Source organism: Lepidochelys kempii, chromosome 2 (assembly GCF_965140265.1).
Source record: "Lepidochelys kempii isolate rLepKem1 chromosome 2, rLepKem1.hap2, whole genome shotgun sequence".
NCBI classification, from domain to species: Eukaryota; Metazoa; Chordata; order Testudines; family Cheloniidae; genus Lepidochelys; species Lepidochelys kempii.
The window spans coordinates 270,196,310-270,211,139 of record NC_133257.1 but is presented as its reverse complement, the minus strand read 5'-3'; positions in this window follow the sequence as shown (position 1 = coordinate 270,211,139).

Sequence of the window (14,830 nt, the reverse complement as noted above, 5' to 3'; positions counted from 1 at the left end):
TCAAGAGCTCAAGTCAAACCATCAGTGATGAACTTTTCCTGGGAAACTCACTCAGCAGCTTCCTTCCACCTGCCCTTTATGTCAGACCTCTTATTCCCCTGGGGATGTTTAATTCATTAGGAATTGGCCCCTCTGCTTCGCAGGTTAACGGCAACCCTCTCCGGGTGCTAGAACTCCCTTCTGGAGAGCCCCCGACTCCTGCCTGAGACCTAGGGTGACTATGCTTCCCTCTGCTGAACACGGGACACCCGGTAAAATTACTCGTATTCAAGCGAGTTCAATGGCAATCGATCAGAACTATGCAGAACAAACGTTCACATTACCATCAAGTTGACTGAGCCCGTTAAAATTTACCTTCTTCTCTTTAAGGCTTTAGGGTTCACACGGGAGGGGTGCCCCCCCACACACACACAGAGGGAGAAGTGACACATACACTCCCGTACACCTCTCTCACAGGGTGCGGGGGAGATGTGTGACCAACCAACCCGACCATCCCTGCCTGGTGCTCTCTGCCCTCCATGCCTGCCTGCCTCTCCTGGTTCCTGACACTGTATCTTCCCAAGGCAAGGTGTGTGTGTGGGGGGACAACACACAGGGTCACATGCCCCTCTCCCCCCACCCCCTCCATTTCTGCCAGGGTTCACACCAGAATGTGGCCAGCAGCAGCGTTTTGGGGAGGGAAGGGATGGGAGCTGCCTACAGCTGTGGGGGGGGGGTGAGGGGGGGGAAAGGGATGACCAGGCCCATGTCTTTGGAGAGCTCATCTCTTCTCCCCCCGCCTTCCTGCCCCACACAGTGTCAAAAGGCAGCTAGCACCTGCAGGCTGCTGCTGGCCACGGACATAACCCAGTGCCTCCTGTCCCCTGGCTACAGCGCGGGCAGGAAGGGGTTAAGCCCTAAGGAACCTGGCCAGGTGGCTCAGCAGGGGAGGGTGCCTAGGGGACGGGGCGGCCCCATGCTCCCTGGGGGCAGGACCTAGGCTGGAGGCCTGGGGGGTGAAGATGATGCTAAGCCCCTATCTGTTGTGGAGCCTGCAGGTTCGGTGTGTGAACAGGCTGGAAATTGCCCCCTCCCCCCGAGCTTAGCTGCAGGGCGGGGAGGCTTCCCCATGCCAGCGCTGTGCGGGGCTTTGGCACATGCAGGATTCGGCTCCTCCTGGCCAGTGCCCCGGGCTGGAGGGTCTTGGGCGATCCTGGGGTGCCGGCCCAGCCAGAGGCAGTGGGGAAAGGAAGGAGCCTGCCGGCCAGGTTGTGATGAGCTGAGCTCTCCACTGGGGCTGGGAATGGGACATGCCCTGCTGGGGCGGGGGGGGGGGATATGGAGGAGCAGTGGGATTGGGGGTGTGTGTGAAGGGGCAAAGCAGGGAGAGGACGGTGAGGGGGGAGCACGTAAAGGGCCGATGGGTGGGCAGCAGAGGCGACGCGTAACTGGCTGCTGCCTGGCGCCTGCCCGCACTCACCACCCACCGCAGCTCACAGCCAGTGCCAGCTGGAAACGGGCCGGGGGCGGGGTCCTACTGGCCGAGAGCCGGCACGCGGCGGGGGGGAGCGGCTGGCCCCTCATGCTGCAGCTTGGCCCCGCCACCAGCCTGGCACACCCACCCCCCTTGTCGGCCACGGGACTCCCCACTCACTCCTGGTGGGTGGCAGCTGGGGAGCAGGGTCCCGGCCAGCAGCAGGACCTGCCAGTACTGATCGGGGGAGACAGAAAATACGGGACAATTTGCCTGTTTTTAAGAAAAAGTCGGGACCCCTGCAGGAGGGCTTAAATACGGGACTGTCCCTTTAAAACCGGGACGTCTGGTCACCCTGCTGACAGCTGCTGCTGGTCCAACTCCTCTCTGTGGCTCACTGAGGAGCCGGGTGGGGGGCTGACTGCATCTCGCGGCTGAGAGGCCAGCTGCCCCACCATCCCCGGGTGGCTGGATTCCCTCCGGCGTCCTGCCGCGGAGCTGGCTGCTCCCCAGCCCTGGTGCTCTTCGGCAGGACAGGCCCCCTTGGGCCAGAGGAATCTCGGGGCCGCTCAGATTCCCTGGGAAGCAGAGCCAGCGCCTGGCTGTCGGTGCCTTTCTAGCGCTGCCCTTCTGAGGAGCCAGCGGGTTACAGCGAGAGAGAAAGAGGCTTCAGGACGCCTGGCTGCTGAGCCGTGTCCCCAGGGCAACGCAGAGCCGCTCGGGGGGCGTTAGAGCGAGTTGTCTCTGCACGCCGCAGGGCTCTCGGCGGAGACTTGGTAAGAGCCAGAAAACCAGATCTCCAGCCCTGGCCAGAACGCAAGTGCTACTAGTCAGTGCAACCCCCCCCCCGGCATCAACGCAACGGTGAGACGGGCCCGGATTCGCGCAGGGAATTTCAGACGCACGCCGCCCTTCGCGTCCGGCTCGGACGTCTGCCCTGTGTTGGGGCTGTGCAGGATCCTACGCTGCAGGACGGGGGAGCAGCAGGCTGAGCCCAGAGCAGATCAGCAGGGAGGGAAGGCTGCAGAGGGCCTGCCAGGCAGGGACAGGGCAGGAAGCTTGCGTCTGATTTCAGGGCCTGAAGGGGCCATTACGAATGATCGTCGGACCTGCATGGCACAGGCCCCAGAACCTCACCCAGCAATACCCGTGCATCGAGGCCAGCAGCTCGGGGTTGAGCTAGTGGTTAGAAAGCAAGTCAGGTTTTGTCTACACAGCGTTTAGCGACACGGCCAGGCAGTGTAAACGCTGTTGGTTGGCGATACTTCCACCCCCTACGAGCAGGGTTCGTGTTGGCCACAGGAGAGCGCTCCTGCTGACAACCAGCTGGTCACTGCCACTTGCCGCGGCAAAACTTTTGTCTTTCGGGGGGAGCAGGGGGAACATTTTAAAGCACCTGTTACGGTTCAGTTGGCAGTGTAGACAAAGCCTAATAAGTCTCTACTGAAAGGCTCCAAGCGATGGGGACTCCAGCACACCCCTACCCATGCTGGGCCAATGACTAGCTGCCCTGGCTATTAAACGTTTGCATCTTATTGCCCGTTGGAATTCAGTGATTCCAGCGGAGAGACGCAGCGAGGGCGTGATACGGGCAGAGCGGCTGGCTGGGGGATGAGCTCGCTGCTGTGTTTCCGTGCTCGAAGCTGTGTTCTCTTGCCATACAGGGCTTGCCAGGCCAGCACCATCAGAGCCAACTGCCAAGTGGAAACGTTCGCAGCCCCAGGAGGGCCCCATGCTGTGGACCAGTGGTCTGATGATCCATTTCTCAACTGTCAGTTCTTCTTCCACCACTGGTGGCTAAGGAAACAGCCAGTTCTGCTGGGTGGCTGGCCAGGTGTGAATCAGTTGGCACATAACCCTCCAGAGACTAACGCTACGCTAGTGATTTCCTGTTCTCTAGAGGGGCTGGTTGTGATCAGTTCCCACTCACGGCTTACAGAGCTCAGGGAGGTCTCCGTAGTTAGACACGTTGGGAAATTATTCATCAGCTTTCAAATAGCAGCCGCCCCAGTCAGCATGAAAACCTCGGAAGGGAGGAGAGAGCTGAGCCTTGAGCTGGCATCAGTGTCCCGGGTACCACAAACCACTGGCAGCTCTTCTTGCCACGAGCAGTGGCCCAGGCTTGCTCCCGCCCGGCAGAGTCCACGTGTAACACAATTCTCCGGGGATGGTTGTCCCTGGTAAATGGTGGAGCTTTATAAAGTCACTCTGGAAGCAGACTGAAAAACACTGGGGCTTACTCTGCTGCCCCGTCTCACTGGGTAGCACCTTGCAGCCCGACTAGCCCCAAAGCGCCAGCGACGAGCAGGAATTGGGCAACACAATGGTACGTGGCCATAGCAGGATGTAAGACCTAAGGCCTTGTCATACAGGTCTGGTCTGAGGCAGGCCCCACTCACAGAGTCTGGCAAGAACAGGGCGGACATTGCAGAAACACACATTGCTAAGAAGTCACCGAGTACTTACGCAAACACATCCCAAAACAACAACAAAAGTAAAAACTGAAGAATCTTGCACTTAATGGCCATGGTAGTCATATGGCTGAAACAAAATGCCACAATGCTGGCCAGTATAGCCGGGATGTGGTCGTTGGGCAGTTCGCCAGCTGCCTGCGCCGGGCCGGGGTGGCACACAGAGGGGACACCCGCACGCAGCCCAACACCTAACCACAGGGACCTGGGGCAATGGCCTACCAAGCGCCCAGTGCAGGCGGGGCCTCATGTGCATCCGCCTGGCTCCGTCAGAGGCCATGTGGATGGGCCGCTGAGGCTGGGGGTAAAGGTCAGCCCGAAACCGGCCAGGTGCGTGGTACTTGCTCTGCCAAGAGGGAGCGGAGGGCTCTGGAGCGGGCTGCGGCGTGCGCTCGGCGGAGCCTTTGGGGCAGCACGACGCTCCCACACTCACCCCTCGCTACGTAACTTAAAGCTGCTTTGGAGCCGCTCTGGCCCCGCTGGGGAGAGCCTGCTGGCGGGCTTGGGCTCCTGTGGCCACCTTGACTTTCCCTTGCATGTGCCCAGCTGCTGTGCGGGTCCGCAGAGGCCACTTATCTTCACTGAAACCAAATTAGACTGAGAACCGAGGCACGCACTGCGCCCAGGGAGGGCGAGGACCCATGGGTGCACACTGCCAAGGGACGTGGGGGATTCTCCGGCTCGTGGCTGCCCGTCTGGGAGGTGCCTTCGCCAGCACACGTTACTGGGCTCCGTACAGGTGACCCTGGCCTGGGCTGGACAGGCGGGCGGACGGGATGAGCTCATGGTCTCTTCTGGCTTTAATCTCAACCAATGACTGGCCGCTGCTTAGGGCAAATCACACTCCTTTCGCGAGGCAGTTGTGCACCTCACACCTTTTGCAGCAGCTTCACGCCCTAGGATGGGAGGAGCTGGTTCAAAGGTTACAAACGCTGCCTTCTCCTGCTGCGGCCTCATCCCCGCTCCAACTTCCCCCCCTTGTGATTTAGACATTTTTAAGATGGTTTAAATTGTTCCTGACCACCAGCATTCCAAACCCAAATCCGGCGGGCAGCAGAGGGTGATGCGGGGCCGCTGGGCAGCGGGCAAGGAGAAGGGGCCCGCCCTGAGAGCTGGTGGTTCTCAGGGTGGCTGGAGGGTTCGTGACCATGAGCACCGGAGCAGGGCCGACATGAAGTTGGAGCCTTGGTCTGTCAAGACTTTCTTGGGGGACCCCACTCGGCTGAAAATGGTCAGGAGCGCATCGGCCACGGTGTCTGCTTCAATGGAAGCTAAGGGCACTGCCTCGGGGTAGCGGGTGGCGAAATCTACCACCACCAGAATGAAAAGGAGGACTTGTGGCACCTTAGAGACTAACCAATTTATTAGAGCATAAGCTTTCGTGAGCTACAGCTCACTTCTTCAGATGCATATCGATATGCATCTGAAGAAGTGAGCTGTAGCTCACGAAAGCTTATGCTCTAATAAATTGGTTAGTCTCTAAGGTGCCACAAGTCCTCCTTTTCTTTTTGCGAATACAGACTAACACGGCTGTTACTCTGACACCACCAGAATGTATTTCTTCCCTGACCGAGTCATCTTGCTGAGAGGCCCCACGATGTCCATAGCCACCTTCTGGAAAGTCTCCTCTATGTTGGGCAAAGGTCTCAAAGCCGCTTTCCCCTTGTCCCGGGCCTTCCCCACCCTCTGACAGGGGTCGCAGGATCGGCAATACTGCTGGACCGTGGTAAAGACCCCGGGCTAGTAAAAGTTCTGTAGCAACCTCTGCCGGGTGCGCCGGATTCCCTGGTGCCCTGCGAGGGGGATGTCATGGGCCAGGTACAGTAGCTTGCAGCGATACTTCTGGGGGACCACCAGCTGCCTCCTGATCCCACAGGACTCCACTTCCCCTGAGGGAGCCCATTCTCGGTACAGGAACCCCTTCTCCCACAGGAACCTCTCCTGGCAGCCTCTCCTCATGGTCCGTCCCACACTGAGGTCGGCCAGGTCCCTGAGCTTCCGCAAGGAGGGATCTTTCCTCAACTCGGCCTGGAACTCAGCGGCTGGGGCAGGGATGGGGACCTGTTCCCTCTCGCTGGCCAGGTCTGAGGCCTCCGCCTCTCTGAGCCGTGCCCCTCGGCGCTCCCTCCCCACCAGGGTAGGGTCCTGGACCTCCGGTGTGGTACCCTCCCCAAGGTCAGGGTGCAGTGCCCCTCGCCGGCTCTAGCTACGGGTCACAACCAGGGCGGTCTGGGGCTTGCTTGGCCAGTCCTCTAGGTCTCCCCCCATCAAAACTTCAGTGGGCAAATGGTGGTGTACCCCCACATCCTTGGGGCCCTCCTTGGCCCCCCATTTCAGGTGTACCCTTGCCACGGGCATCTTAAATGGGGTCCCGCCCACCCCTGTCAGGGTCAGGTATGTGTTGGGCATCACCCGATGTGGGGCCACCACCTCGGGCCAGGCCAGCGTCACCTCCGCGCCCGTATCCCAGTATCCACTGACCTTCCTCCCATCCACCTCCGGGGGAACAAGGCACTCTCTCCGGAGGGACAGCCCCGCGCCCACCCTGTAAACCGAGCACCCTGAGTCCAGAGCCTCCAGCCCTCTGGCGGAGCTGGCCTGGGGTACTCTTCCCTCCTGTGCAAGTGGTAAACTGGTAGCCCCCCTTTCTTGGGTCGTCTGCCCCTCATCCAGCTGGGTCCCTACCCAGTTAACCCTGGGTAGGTTGGGTCTGTTCAGTCTGTCCCTGAGCCCGGGGCACTGGGTCCGTACGTGGCCTCTCTGGCCACAGTGATAGCAGCTCAGGTCACGTTGGTCCCCTCGAGCGGGTCGGAGGGGCCCGACGCCAGGCGTTCCCCTTGGGAGGGGGTTCTCCCTATTTCCCCGCTGGGAGGCCCCATGGTGACTCTCTCTGCATCGGGGGGGGGCCTGTTCTTTTGGGACTCCTCCCGGCTACCCCGTGACCGACTGTTCACAAACTCGTCGGCCAGCTGCCCTGCGTGCTGGGGGTTCTCGAGCTGTTTGTCCACCAACCACAGCCTCAGGTCGGACGGGCACTGATCATACAGTTGCTCCAGTACGATTAGGTCCAGCAGGTCCTCTTTAGCTCGGGCCCCAGCTGTCCACTTGCGGGCATACCCCTGCATCCGGTTGACCAGTTGTAGGTAGGTGACCTCAGGCGTTTTACGCTGACTCCGGAACCTTCTCCGGTACATCTCGGGGATCAGCCCAAACTCACGGAGCAGGGCCTGTTTGAACAGTTCATAGTCCCCTGCCTCCGGCCCTGTCATTCGGCTGTACACCTCCACGGCTTTGGGGTCCAGTAAGGGGGTGAGGAACTGGAGCCTGTCTGCAGGGTCAACCCTGTGCATCTCGCAGGCATTCTCAAAGGCCGTCAGGAAGCTATCTATGTCCTCCCCCTCCTTACGCTGGGCCAGGAAGCACTTATCAAAGCTCCTTGTAGTCTTGGGTCCCCCCTCACGCACCGCAGCCGGGGCCCCACTGCTCCTCAGCCTGGCCAGCTCCAGTTCGTGCTGTCTTTGTTTCTCCTTCTCCTGACGTTCCCTCTCCTTCTCCTGACGCTCACGTTGACATTGTTTCTCCTCCTCCTGCTCATGTTGACGTTGTTTTTCATGATCCTCCAGCTCCCCCATTTTCATCTCCCTCTCCCATTCCAGCCGCATTGGCTCCAGGGATGCGGAGCTCCACCAGGAGGATCCCCTGCTGGCTGCTGGGGTCAGGGTGACCTCGGTATTCGCTGGGCTTCCCCCAACCCCTCCCCCAGGCCTAGGTAGGAAGGGTCTCGGGATGTCCTGGGCAGCAGTCTGACCCCTCCCAGCCCGGTCAGGCCCCAGGGCCCCCGCTGTGTCCGCCGGGCGGCTTCCCTCAGGGACAGGGATCGGGTCATCCAAGCGATCCCTCTCCTCCAGCTGGGCAATCAGCTGTTCCTTGGTGGACCTCCTGATGCGCAGCCCCCTCTGCCTGCACAGCTCCACCAGGTCGCTCTTAAGGTGTTTAGTGTACATCTCCCTGCTGGCCACTCGCAGGCCGGGCAGCTTTCCACGGTATCCAGGAAAAACCCCTCGTGTGCCAGTCCTTCTTGAGGTCACCACCTCTTTGCCAGGGTTGAGCTGCAGACTCCTCCGCCCCTGGGACCGCTCGTTGCAATGCCCCGGGGGATCCTGTTACTGCAAAATCCTTCTCTCTGGTCACACACTTCCAGGGGTTAACCGCCCCCTGAAACCGTCTCTCTCTGAATCTTCAGCACGCCTGGTCCCCGTCAATCCCCCTTCGTTTTACTGTTCCCCAGTCACTTACTGCAGGAAGCGCCGTTCACGGGGTGCAGTACATCCCACCGCTGCCACCAGTTGTCACGGAGTGTGGGGGAGTCCAGGCCCTGCACCCCTCTTCCTGGGATTCACTGAGACTCTCAGCCAGCCAGTAAAACAGAAGGTTTATTGGACAACAGGAACACAGCCCCCAACAGAGCTTGTGGGTACAACCAGAACCCCTCAATCACGTCCTTCTGGGGGAGCAGGGAGCTTAGACCCCAGCCCTGGGGTTCCCTGTGTTCCTCCACCCAGCCCCAAAATGAAACTAACCCCCCTGCCCCCATCAGGCTCCCTCCTGCAGCCTGTCTTCACATTCCCGGGCAGAGGTGTCACCTCCCCCTCCCCCTCCTGGCTCAGGTGACAGGTTCTCAGGTCTCCCATCCCCAGGGCACATTCCCAGGTCAACACTCCCCCCTCCCTGCTGCGTCACATCCTCACACCTGGCTCACAGGCAGCGGAGGGAGGTGATCTCGCTGAGTCCGACCGGCCCTGTCCCAGGCGCTCTGTGGGACTGTGGGCAGACGGGGCGGCCCCGCGGCCCGGAGAGGCAGAGACATACACTGTGCAGCCTGAGGGAGCGGCCTGCGATGGCTCACGTCGGCCAGCCCATCGCTCCTTAGCGCCAATTCCCAGCGTGGGGAGCCGCCCAGCCTTTGGGACCCGGGTGCCTTGGCAGAACTGAAGGTGCACGTGGGTTTGTGGAGGAAGGGGATTCGTTTGTCACGTGCTTGGAAGATGCAAAGTGCTGAATCCGCGCGAAGTGTCCTTATGAAACAGCTGCGGGCCAGCCCAGTCCGGCCATGTGTTTTTAATGGCCCCTGCTCCCTAGCATCTAGGCACCATGCGCTCAACTCAGAACCCTGAGGAAGGGCCGCGTCCTCCATCCCTGCAGCCACACAGCCCCGAGAGGGGGCACAAGACAGCTCGTCCCTGAGCAGAGAGACCGCGAAACTCCAGCTCCTTCTGCTCGCTGCCGGGCTGTCCCACCAAACACGCAGCCCAGCTCCCCAGCGTCTCGCTCGGCACCTACAAGGGCCGCTGCGAGGTCAGCCCCTGGGGTGCGGCGTGGAGAGAGGTCACCTCTCGTGGCCTGACTTGAAGGGATGCTGAGCACCCGTCGCTCCCAGGGGCTGCAACGGGTGGTGGGTGCTCTGCACGTCTGAAAGTCAGGACTGCAACATCAGCATGGTGTTGTCCACAGCAGGGCTCTCTGTCTGTCTGTCTGTCTGTGGAAACGAGGCGAAATCGACCAACAGGGGGACTGGGTCCACCTGGTCTCTGCAGACGAGCACCAACGGCATGAGGCCGACCTGGGCAAGGCTCGAGAGTCGTTACGCTTGGCACAGGGTTAACAGAGGAGCCAGGATGCAAACTCCCTCCTGGGTATTTTGCTTTTGCTCTCTCTCTCACATGCACCCCCAATCTCTCTCCCCCTCTGTCTCACACCCCCACTCTCTCCCTCTCTCTCTCTCACATGCACCCCACTCTCTCCCCCTCTCTCTCTCACACGCACCCCCACTCTCTCCCCCTCTCTCTCTCACGCACCCCCACTCTCTCCCCCTCTCTCTCACACACCCCCACTCTTTCTTTCTCTCCCTCTCTGACACGCACCCCCCCCCTCACATGCACCCCCCACTCTCTCTTTATATCTCTCTCTCTCTCACATGCACCCCCACTCTCTCCCCCTCTCTCTCACACACCCCCACTCTCTCTCCCTCTCTCTCTCACATGCACCCCCCACTCTCTCTCCCCTCTCTCTCACACACCCCCACTCTCTCCCCCCCTCTCTCTCACATGCACCCCCACTCTCTCCCCCTCTCTCTCACACACGCACCCCCCACTCTCTCCCACTCTCTCTCACACACCCCACTCTCTCCCCCTCTCTCTCACATGCACCCCACTCTCTCTTTATATCTCTCTCTCTCTCACCCACACCCATTCTCTCTCTCTCCCTCGCTCTCTCACACACCCCTACTCTCTCTCTCTCACACCCCCCCACACTCTCTCTCTCTCTCTCTCAGACACACACACGTGCTCTCTCTTTCTCTCTCTCTCTCTAATGCCTGAGACAACGACTTTTTAAACTGAATTTTGCCCCAGATGTAAAGAGGAGTCTGCCAGGCTCCGGATCAATGGTTCATCCAGACACACCCAGTGGGCCAGCCTTAGGCTGACCAGATGCCCGATTTTACAGGGACCGTCCCGATATTCGGGACATTGTCTTATGTAGGTGCCTATTACCCCCCACCCTGCCCCAATCCTATCGGGCACCCGAGCCAGGCTGCATGACGCGTGTGACCTGCAGAGGCTCACGGCGTCCCATAGCATACGTGGAAGTTCGTTGCCTGTCTGGCCATGTAAGTTCAGCATGATTGGGACGTTCAGAGGGGATGCCACCAGCTGACCTAACAAATGTTTTTCGTGCTGGCAACAGAGTAGAAATCCCCGACCAGGCGTAAGTGACCCTGCGCCAATTCCAGAGGGTGGCGCGTGTGATCGGGTTGCCAGCTGGTGGGTGGCCGGAGCAGACCTTCCACCTGTCCCGCTTTGACGCTCAACCCTCCCGCCCCCATTAACGGGCAGTTGGCTCCCGCCCCCCGCCACTCCCTCTTCCCCCCGACTGAGAGCCCCCCCAACTGAGGGTTGTTGCGACCTGGTGCGGGGGCTGCAGTGCCGGATTTGGCCAAGACGTTCCTCCATCTCCGGCGGGGTGGACGGGCCAAACCTGAGTGGCGCTGCACCCCACTTTAGCCCCTTTAAATGGTGGGAGGGATGCTGTAGCGGAGAGGGGAAAACTCCCCATTAGTGATGGTTACCAGAGGTTCGTCCCACCCGGCTGGGGGGCCAGGAGCATGTTGGGAAGTGGCTCTGTTCCTTGGGGGGCCGTCGTGATTTATCTGCGGCTGACAGCACTTGCTGTAACTCTTGCCGCTGGAGCCGGCGTGTCCTGGCCCCGTCGTGTGACGTGGGGATGCACGAACGTGCCCCTGCCTGGCGTCAAGGCTGGTGCGTGTCACACTCTTGTGCCAGTGGCTGTCCCCGTCCCCTCTCACATGACGCTGCCGCTTGCTTTGCTTTCGCTCAGCCCCGCACGCACCGGGGCCGTACGGAGGCCGCTCCGGCTGGAGGGGTTTTCCATGGAACAAGGCGGGAGGCTAGCTCTCTTCCCAGGCTGCCCCCTGGCCCCCCTGCTGCCTCCGGAGCCGTCTGCTGCTCCCATCCAGCAGGACGTGGGCCTCTGGCACTTCCCCAGCTCTCCCCTGGGTGTCACGGCAGTGCCGGGCGCTCAGCCCACCGGGCTCTCAGCCTCTTCCCTACTGGGGGGCTCTCTGGCGCGAGGCCTGCTCTGGCTCCCCGGTCAGCCTCCTGGGGGTCCCGCTTTGGCCAGCTGCTGGGTGAGGCAGGGCTGGGCTCTGAGTCTCTCCCCTTTCCCTGCCAGCCCGTTTGTGTCTCTGACCCCTCCATGCCTCCTCTCACAGGAACAAAGGACTGAAAGGGCCCCTGCCTCGGGAGGCCACTGCAGCATCCCCTCCTGTTCAGGGTCCCCCATACAGCCAGCTAGGTTTCTTGCCCCCGCTACTCCCAGAGCCTTTCATGCTTTGTGTGTACATAATAAGATCTTCTACACTTTCCACTGAATGCATCCGATGAAGTGAGCTGTAGCTCACGAAAGCTCATGCTCAAATAAATTGGTTAGTCTCTAAGGTGCCACAAGTCCTCCTTTTCTTTTTGCGAATACAGACTAACACGGCTGTTACTCTGAAAGCTCCCCTGATTGATGGTTAGAAACCTTCTTCTCATTTCCAGCCTGAACTCACCCCTATTTATTCTGGTGCTAGCCTCCTCTTGGAGCGTCATCAGCTTTTCTCCAAGCCAAGCTCCCAGTCTCCTCGCGGTCTCTCTACGCCCCCAGCCCGTCTCTGCAGCTGTCCCAGTTTGGATTCCTCTTTTCTGAACACGGGTGACCAGAAAAGCATGCAGCACTGTCAAGGTTCCTTCCCCACACTGAACTCTAGGGTACAGATGTGGGGACCTGCATGAGAGACCCCCTATGCTTATTCTTACCAGCTTAGGTTAAAACTTCCCCAAGGTACAGACTTTGCCTTTTCCTTGAACCCTATGCTACCACCACCAAGCGTGTTAAACAAAGACCAGGGAAAGAGACCACTTGGAGACGTCTTCCCCCAAAATATCCCCCCAAGCCCTACACCCTCTTTCCTGGAGAAGCCTTGATAAGAATCCTCACCAATTGGTACAGGTGAACACAGACCCAAACCCTTGGATCTTAAGAACAATGAAAAAGCAAGCAGGTTCTTAAAAGAAGAATTTTAATTAAAGAAAAGGTAAAAGAATCACCCCTGTAAAATCAGGATGGTAAATACCTTACAGGGTAATCCTATTCAAAACATAGAGAATCCCTCTAGGCAAAACCTTAAGTTACAAAAAGACACAAAAACAGGACTATACATTCCCTCCAGCACAGCTTATTTTACCAGCCATTAAACAAAAGGAAATCTAATGCATTTCTAGCTAGATGACTTACTAACTTAACAGGAGCTGTAAGGCTGCATTCCTGATCTGTTCCCAGCAAAAGCATCACACAGACAGACCAACCCTTTGTTCTCCCCCCGCCACTCCAGATTTGAAAGTATCTTGTCCCCTGATTGGTCATTTTGGGTCAGGTGCCAGCGAGGTTCTCCTAGCTTCTTAAGCCTTTACAGGTGAAAGGGTTTTGCCTCTGGCCAGGAGGGATTTTATAGCCCTGTATACGGACAGGTGGTGACCCTTCCCTTTCTGTCTAGGACAAGCCCTCACCAGTGCCTTGTAGAATGGCAGTTACACTTCTCCATCTCTACGGGAACTGCCAGGCCTGATGCATCCTAGGATCGCCTTTGCCGTTTGGACAGCTACATCACACTGGTGGCTCAGAGTCATCCTGGGATGGACTGATAGACAGAGCCACAGGTTCATCGATCACGAGGCCAGAAGGATCCATTGTGATCATCTCGTCTGAATTCCTGTATAGCTCAGACCAAGGAGCTACCTCAAAGTAATTCCTAGAGCAGAGCTTTTAGGAAAACATCCAGTCTTGATTTGAAAACCGTCAGAGATGGAGAATCCACCAGGACCCTTGGTAAATTCTTCCTGTGGTTAATTACCCTCACTGATAAAAAGGTACGCCTTATTTCCAGTCTGACTGTAATCAAGTCACCCGTAGCCTTCTCTTTCTTAAGCTAAATAGACTGAGCTCCTTGAGTCTATCACGATAACCATTCTTGTGGCTCTTCTCTGAACCATCTTCAATTTATCAACATCCAGGTCTTTCTTCTCCCCTGTTGTTTGCAAGTGATGAACCCCCAGCTTGTAGCAGAAATTTTTATTAGTCCTCCTAAGTGCATGAATTTGCACTTTGTACTTTTTAAATTTCATCCCGTTTCCGGAACTCCAGTCCCCAGGGTCACCCAGTTCTTTCTGGGTGATATTCTGATCCTCCTCCGCGGTGACGATGCCTCGCAGCTCTGTGTCGTCAGCACATTTCATTAGCACGCTCCTGCTTTGTGCCAAGGTCATTAATGAAAATATTAAATAAGAGCTCCCCCAGTCAGAGAGACAGGGAAGGAGAAGATGAGAGCAGGCGATGGGAAGGGATGGAGAAGGACCATAGATGCCATGGCAGGAGCTATTGGGACTTAAAAAAACGCACATCGCTTTTCTCCTGGCAGGTTGCCTTTAAAACTGCGTTAAGCTAGAATGGGTTGCGGTGTGAACAGTGCACAGACTAGGCCAACACATCCCAGATCCACCGTGGAAGAGGATCCTCTCAGAGATCTGCAGAGCATTCGTCTGTACCTGGGACCCGATCCTGCCATCGGATCCATGCGCTGTCCACACTGAGCCCTTCAACCCTGTGGCTGAGGCAGATTTTAAGCAAGTGCTCAGCTAGGTCAGGAGGAGGGCTGGAGTTTAGCAAAAGACTCTAAAGAAGGAGAGAGAGAGGAGGGGAGACGACACGTAAAGGGGAGACTTGGCGAGTGGGTTTCAAATGTGCATTAATCTGGTGAATCACTTTTGATCACGAATAGCTCCTCTGGGGCCCTCGTTTTCCTATTTCTGCACGAGTTCTTACAGCCCCCCCCCCCGCAGCGTCTGAGCACTGGGTCTCTCTGTGAACCGCCTGGCACACCACTGGGACGACACAGGGACTGCCTAATAACTGTCCTGACGCCTCTGCTCTCCACCCATTACAGTTCACTGACTCCGGAGTCTATTTCTAGTAATGCCGCCAGACGGCATTACTCTGCACCGCCTCCCGTTCTTATATTCCTGGGCCCAGCCTCTCTCTTCTCCCCTGTGACAGTTCCCATCGCACGCTCGTCCTCCCCAAATCCCTGTCTCTCCAGCCCTCCATTCTCTGCATCATGACGGCATCACCCGCTCGCAGGTCTACGCCCCAGGACGTACGCTCGTCTTAGGGTTGACTATGGGTATTGCAGTAGCATCTGTCACCACGCAGGGCCACTGCACCCTGTATTTCCTCTCAGTGGTTCAGCAAGGGCACCCATTCTGAGACTTCCAGCCTCCTATCTGTCACCTGT